The 8102-nt window shown below is 43.6% G+C and overlaps 1 long non-coding RNA gene across 1 annotated transcript; it reads left to right on the top strand.

The window, feature by feature from the left end:
• Window positions 1-1422: 1422 nt before the first annotated feature.
• Window positions 1423-5470, top strand: LOC144327329 (uncharacterized). Its single transcript, XR_013392407.1, has 2 exons — window positions 1423-1741; window positions 3915-5470. It is a non-coding gene; the product is annotated as an uncharacterized LOC144327329 (long non-coding RNA).
• Window positions 5471-8102: the final 2632 nt, after the last annotated feature.

Below are 8102 nucleotides of genomic sequence, written 5' to 3' on the forward strand. Positions count from 1 at the left end.
AATAAAAGCATAATAAAATAAGTTGAAAGGTTTAACAGATGAACAGAAAATAATATAAAATGTCAGACAGGTCTTAAAAGCACAGAAGAAGCACTACATCTGAATCACTGAAGAGATCCCAAGTCAAATTTTATTTTGATTAAGTGAGAAACATCTAAGCTTCCAAAGTATGCACATACAATGCGCTGAGGATCACTTTGAACATGATTTTCCACAAGGCTGGAAAAATCCACACATGCCAGACCTGGATGCTTGCCTTGTGTGAAGCTGTGGACAGTTTTAAAATAAATAAAAACAAATAAAAAGTATTTTGTCATAGAAGTGATATGTGTGAGCAGTCCTGTGAAATAGTTTGCAGTCTTGAAGATGTTAATTAAAAGTAAATAAATTGTGCAGTAGAAACGTATTGCAAAGTTTCAGATAAAACAAAAGATCTGTAAAACTATGATTTCCAGAACTTCTCAAAAGACCACATTATTACTGCATCATATTTCAGGCCAATAGAACGATCTACTTGATGACTTTGTGTCAAACATCTTGATTTCTGTGTTGTGCAGCATGACTAACTAATAGACTTTATTTGCGTAGCCGACAGGCCATAGCATCAAAGGACAAACACCGACAAAAATACATTACAAATATAATTACCATAAAATCTTATGACCTATTAAAACCCTAGGTAGAAGCTGGATTATCATTCATCAATGACCCTCTGTCCCATGGGCGGCGCCCTTTTCTCTGGTAGATTGTTCCAGGTTGGTTAAATAAATAGACCAGCCAAATTGAAAGATTATAAATATAAATATAACCTCGGGGGGATGGTCAGGACAGGGAGAAAGATAATAATAACCAGATGCAGATAAATTAATAATCTCAGTACTTAAAACTTGGCAGAGGTAATAAGATGATAATAATAAAACATAATGATAATAATAATAAGATCCTAGGCGAGGAATCCGGGTGACGACACTGATGTCATTCAGATAGCAGCTCTCAGTCTCATTGCTCTCTCGATAAATTTGGCAACCTTCTCTGTTGTTGAGCTGCTCTGGTCGGCTAGGAGTGAGAACAATTTGGCTTCACAAGAGCGGCCCGGGATGGCAGATAGGAGTGGCGTGATGGTCTCGTCCCTGAGATCTTTATATAGGGAGCAAGACAAGAGAACGTGTGACACAGTCTCCACATATCCAGCTCCACAGGGGCAGAGCTGGTTCTCGAATGAAATTTTTTGATATCTACCTTCAAGAACAGCTGAGGGTAACATATTTAGTCTGGCCAGTGTAAAGGCCCGCTTGAGTTTTGGAATGGTTAAGGTAGACGAATAAGGTGCCCGAAAATCAAAGTGGGAGGGGGGCAGATAAGCGTACCAAGCACTAAATTTCTTAATATAGGCCAGATTATTCTTCTGTTGTGCAGCATGGATTTTGCTTGTTTTGGAAGTAAGCCCCTGGAGTTAAAAGGGTCTTACAAGTAAATTGTACCCAGAACTGTAGCTGCGTAGTGTCAGCCTATGCATGTCTACTCAGAAATAAATTCCACTGAACTCAAGAGGAAGTACTCCCAGTTAAATGGGCATAGGCATGCAGGCATAAGACGTTCCAGACAAGGAATGACCGCTGGGAGGAGCATAGAAAGAAAGAAACATGTTGCATCTGCTGCAGCACAACCAGGCACCGAAACACTCCCAACGGTTTGACTTCAGCCCCAAAGGCGCACACTTCCACCGTCTCCCGAGACAAAGGTATGTCAACTTTTAAAGCGCATCAAGCCCTTTCGTTTTAATCTTAACACTGTAGAGCTGATAGCTTCAGTAACTGAACCCTAAAATATATGGTAAAGGTAAAGGGACCCCTGACCATTAGGTCCAGTCGTGGCTGACTCTGGGGTTGCGGCGCTCATCTCACTTTATTGGCCGAGGGAGCCAGCGTACAGCTTCCGGGTCATGTGGCCAGCATAACTAAGCCGCTTCTGGCGAACCAGAGCAGCACACGGAAACGCGGTTTACCTTCCCGCCGGAGCGGTATCTATTTATCTACTTGCACCTTGATGTGCTTTTGAACTGGTAGGTTGGCAGGAGCTGGGACTGAGCAACGGGAGCTCATCCCGTTGCAGGGATTCGAACTGCCAACCTGATCGGCAAGCCCTAGGCTCTGTGGTTTAACCCACAGCGCCACCCGCATCCAAAATATATGGAGGACTGCCAATTTTGCAGCTAGAAATCCTGAAACCAACTGGGGAACAGCAGGCCTCCGTTCAGGGTGGAATGTGGGGACGGGTTTCTCGTGTTTTCACTGTACCATCTCTGAGCTGCCTGTGCTGATGGGCCCAAGGATTAGGTCCATCAAGAAGTCTATATCATTTTGTTTCAGGGCTTTCTGGAGAAAAATGCCAGCAGTAGTTTCCTATGCAGCTAAACACAGTGGGAGACTTTGCAGTGGCAGAAGTCCACCCCCATTGCTGAAGGGGCACTTCCAGCATGTCCTCATCCCCCTTCAACAAAGATCAGGACGTGAGGGCTGCAATGTTAAAATGTCTATAAACCGAGCTTACAGAAAATTAGCTGTACATAATATGTCCATCCCAATGTTATGCAAGCTTGTAATAATAATAATAATAATAATTTATTATTTATACCCCCGCCCAGCCAGATGGGAGGCTTCCAACAAAATATTAAAATACAGTAATCCATCAAACATTAAAAGCTTCCCTAAACAGGGCTGCCTTCACATGTCTTCTAAAAGTCTGGTAGTTGTTGTTGTCTTTGACATCTGAAGGGTATTCCACAGGGCGGGTGCCACCACCGAGAAGGCCCTCTGCCTGGTTCCCTGTAACTTGGCTTCTCGCAGTGAGGGAACCGCCAGAAGGCTCTTGGCGCTGGACCTCAGTGTCCGGGCAGAATGATGGGGGTGGAGACGCTCCTTCAGGTATAATGAACTGAGGCCATTTAGGGGTTTAAAGGTCAGCACCAACACTTTGAATTGTGCTCAGAAATGTACTGGGAGCCAATGTCAGTCTTTCAAGACCGGTGTTATGTGGTCTCGGCGGCCACTCCTAGTCACCAATCTAGCTGCCGCATTCTGGATTAGTTGTAGTTTCCGGGTCACCTTCAAAGGTAGCCCCACATAGAACGCATTGCAGTAGTCCATGAAATGACAAAATGCCAACCCAGTTTGGCCAAATGGCCTGATAAGAGTTAAATTACATGTGCCATACAAATTCCAGCAGTATGTCTCATAGTAAACAGAATAGATATGTGTCCGAAAATGTAAGTGAATATGAGTCTGGGACGGGCTGCACAAACTATTAAGCAGCCTAGTGTGGAGGCAAGTCTAGATCTTGAACGCCCCTCTCTAAGATAAAATGGGTATTTCACTCCCCCTGGGAATTCCAATAGCTGCAATGCATTGCTTTTTTGTGTTTCATATGAATCAAAAAATTAATCTAGATCCAAGAGTGAATAAAACCAGACTAATATTAGCATTGTTAAGCAATTTCAGTGCTGAGTTGTATTGTCACATCTTTTTTTTAAAAAAGGCTTAATCATTTGATACGAAACAACGAGAATAGCTCTGGATTAAGGAAACTGTGAATACTTCTTGCTTAAGCTACCGTAAATTTAGACCAATGGCCTTATCAATATATTTGATTTGAGATTATGTGCCTGCAACTTAAGCATTTTATTTCAGAGTAGGTGCAGGATTTCCAAAATGGACCATGCCGTAAAAAGCCCCGTCTATCTTACGAAACAGTGGAAGGTATTCTGACCCTGTCCTCTAGTGGGGAAATGTCAACATTGCAGAAGGTGAAGCCGTGTTTTCCAAGCAAGAGAAGAACTACGGTAAATAAAAGTTATTCAGTACAGTATATAGGAAAGGTACAAATCCGAACTGATTCAAATGTATTATGATTTCCAGGCCTTTTGAGGAACCTGAACAATCAAGGAGACCTTGTCGCCGTGACTTACACGATTTCATTTTAAGACTGAGTTCTACAGCACACAGTAGATTCCTACAGGCATGTAAGGGTTGCATATATCTGGGCAAACAGAAGGCGGCTTCAAAGATTTTGGAATCCAGCTCCTCCTCTCCATTGCGTAAGTGGTTTAAGTGCTAAACAAAAGGAGGAGGGATTGTCAAACTAATGCACTACACTTAATTGTCTTTTCATTTAATATTTTTTTTTTGTGTGTGTGTGTGCATCAGACAAGTCTGTTTCATTGGAAATCAGTGCTTCTAAAACCTGAACTTTTCTCTGGGAGCTATGCCATGCCTGAAGGCAGCAAAATGTTCCAGATGACAGGTTCCTGTGCCACTACCCTGTGTGTGTGTTTTGGTGTGTACACAGGTGAAACTCGGAAAATTAGAATATTGTGGAAAAGTTCATTTATTTCAGTAATTCAACTTAAAAGGTGAAACTAATATATGAGATGGCGCTGTGGGTAAAAGCCTCAGTGCCTAGGGCTTGCCGATCGAAAGGTCGGCGGTTCAAATCCCCGCGGCGCGGTGCGCTCCCGTTGCTCGGTCCCAGCGCCTGCCAACCTAGCAGTTCGAAAGCACCCCCGGGTGCAAGTAGATAAATAGGGACCGCTTACTGGCGGGAAGGTAAACGCCGTTTCCGTGTGCTGCGCTGGCTCGCCAGATGCAGCTTTGTCACGCTGGCCACGTGACCCGGAAGTGTCTGCGGACAGTGCTGGTCCCCGGCCTCTTAAGTGAGATGGGCGCACAACCCTAGAGTCTGTCAAGACTGGCCCGTATGGGCAGGGGTACCTTTAATATATGAGATAGACTCATGACATGCAAAGCGAGATATGTCAAGCCTTTATTTGTTATAATTGTGATGTTTATGGTGTACAGCTGATGAAAACCCCAAATTAACAATCTCAGAAAATTAGAATATTAAATGAAATCAGCAAAACAAGGACTGCAAATAGAGCAATACTGGACCTCTGAGAAGTAGAAGCATGCATATGTACTCAGTACTTGGTTTGGGCCCCTTTTGCATCAATTACTGTCTCAGTGTAGCGTGGCATGGATGCTATCAGCCTGTGGCACTGCTGAGGTGTTACGGAAGACCAGGAAGCTTCAATAGCAGCCTTCAGCCTTCAACTGAGATGTGTGAGGTTACGGACTGATAGAATGCTTTGGCTCACCCACACTGAATATTCTCTTTTACACACAACAGACTGAGTGTCCCAACACCTTCTGGAAAAATGAGAGAGATGCTTTGGTTATAAAGAGAGTTCCTTGAGTAGGGTTTAGGATGGGGCCCAAGATACCTTGTTCTTTTCTGCAATGGCAGCATTAGAATAGATTGGTACCTGCAACCCACAGATCATCACATGCAGTATCTCAGATTGTAACTGCATGAAGCGTGCATGCTGGGTCCTATAGATTGTCCAGAAAAACACTTGTGACTACATGGTACAGTACTTTGATATGCTTGCCAATAAAGCTCTTTTCGCCTGCTCTAAGTTATGGCCATTCAATTTGCTCAGGAGCAAATATGGATTGTGTGGCTACTGGTGAGTGTAATTTATAGCCGAACAGCTACTAAATCATGCCGTTGGCATTCTTCATTACAATAAAGTTGTCTAATTGAAAGAAGTCCTCATTGACAATCTGACAGGTGGGACCTATCTTAAAAATGAATTTTGAATTATTGTGACTGCAGTTCCTAAATCGAGCTACTGTAGCTCTTAATCCACCCATATCCACCTAAAGCGGAGCTCTCAAGTGCTCTCTAGGTTCAAGCATAATTTGTTCCCAATCTATGGACTGCCAAATGAATTGGATGCTTTATGGTACTGAAATCACATAAATCACCTTTTGATCACCTGAAAAGGCCTGCTCCAAATTCTAGGTTGTATAAAACAGAGAGAAAACGGGGAGATTTTCCCCTTGACACTCATCTAGTCAGTCTAATTTTGCCATTAATAGAGCAAAGGTGCCAGTTCTTTTTGTCAAACTGAGCTGGGTTTATGTCACCTTATCAAACACTGTATTTGATATTAAATAGAGCTGCAGCAATTAAATGAAATTGGATAAACTTTTAATTAGCTAAATTACCAATCCAGCTGCAGATATTGGTTTAAATTACTAATTTTTTAAAAGTACTTATAAAAATTGCAGGTGATAAGCATCAGTTTAAAAGATGCATTCTTTTGGGACGTTCACTACATGTGTGATATTCTAAAAAAACACTTCTTGCTTCAGAAATGTTGTTCTTTGCCCCCATGCAAATTTATTTGATAGATCCTAGCCTCATTATACCTGGGAGTAAGTCCCATTGAATTTAAGAGACTTGCTTCTTCATAGGCATGGTTAGGATTGTGCCGCAATTGATTAAAACTCAGATGCTCATATAGTACAGGTGGTGCTCACCTGACTATCCTGGCCTAAGTCAGATGTCAAAACAGGAGAAAAATGTCCAAGATGCTAGGGAGCTGTATCAGTATGCAAGGGATATTGCCCATGTAATCAAATTTTGTAGTCATACCTCGGGTTGAATGTGCTTCAGGTTGAGCGCTTTCGGGTTGCGCTCTGCGGCAACCTGGAAAACGGAGCGCGTTACTTCTGGGTTTCGCCACTTGCGCATGCACTCAAAATGATGTCATGCGCATGCGCAGAAGCAGCAAAATGCAAGCCGTGAACCGTTGCGTCTTACATTCCATTCAGGATGCGAACGGGGCTCTGGAACGGATCCCATTCGCATCCCGAGGTACCACTGTATATGGAAAATGTGCTAGAGAAATTTGGGGCCTTTTGTTCTGTCTGTCGGTGCCCTTTAGAGCCTGCCACAAACCAACAATAACCTGTTACTGGAGGGTTAAGTGGGGTTAAGATTGCAGCCTTTCATCTCCCAGTTTCCTCCTGCTGGTATTTCCGTATTCCAGTACGATTCCAAGTTTGGGAATACTTCATATTAGAATACATGATGAAAACTCAAGTCAATGTAGACTTTACATTGACTACACTTGGCTGCATTAGACCACAAGGGATTGGGGAGTCCAACACTGAAATTTATTGCCAATGAAAAAAAGCATAATCAACACCGAATATACCACATCTATTAGAACATCAATAGCGTCCTGAGTTTATTGAGGCTGCAATTCTGCACAGTACAATCACATCTTGTGCAGGAGGGGGTGCATACGCTGTGGGTTAAACCACAGAGCCTAGGACTTGCTGATCAGAAGGTTCGTGGTTCGAATCCCTGCGACGGGGTGAGCTCCCGTTGTCCGGTCCCAGCTTCTGCCAACCTAGCAGTTCGAAAGCACGTCAAAGTGCAAGTAGATAAATAGGTACCGCTCCGGCGGGAAGGTAAACGGTGTTTCCGTGTGCTGCTCTGGTTCGCCAGAAGCAGCTTAGTCATGCTGGCCACATGACCTGGCAGCTGTCTGCAGACAAACGCCGGCTCCCTCGGCCAATAAAGCGAGATGAGCGCCGCAACCCCAGAGTCGGTCACGACTGGACCTAATGGTCAGTGGTCCCTTTATATACCGAACCACCTCCTTGGAACTGCCCCCGTTTGACCATCTTTATCTTCCAAGCAAGGCAGAGAGCTTTTAGGCTCTCAGACTTGCTTACCTGGCTCTGAGATGCTCTCACAAGATCCCACGGGACTGTCTGAGTTCCTGCGAGATCTTGTGAGAGCATCCCAGAGCCTGCTAAGTAGGCCTGAGAGTTTAAAAGCTCTTTCCATGCAAAAGGAGCTTGTAAGCTCTCCGCCTTGTGTGCAATTAATTTGGCTTTCAACTACGTAAGGTTGAAATTGTGCAAAATCGGATCATACTGTACACACTTATTTGGGTAGGATTAAAGCCCATCAAATGCCTAAGACTGTGCTGCAAACAGTGTTGGATTACCCAATAGGCACCCTAAACATGCATTTAGGATGCCAGCAAAGGATGTCACCAAAAAAGAGAGACAGAGTACTGCTCTGCCTCTCAAAGCATAACCATTTTTAATTTGCTTCTGATTTGTTTCATTTGTCTCTGACTTACAAAATCCTGTAAGAGATTTGCCTCCGACTTACAACATATAACAAACCAGCTCTGGTCACGCAAAATGTTGCCCAAACACATCCTGTCATTTAATCTAGCT

This window comes from Podarcis muralis, chromosome 3, assembly GCF_964188315.1.
Source record: "Podarcis muralis chromosome 3, rPodMur119.hap1.1, whole genome shotgun sequence".
Taxonomy (NCBI): Eukaryota; Metazoa; Chordata; class Lepidosauria; order Squamata; family Lacertidae; genus Podarcis; species Podarcis muralis.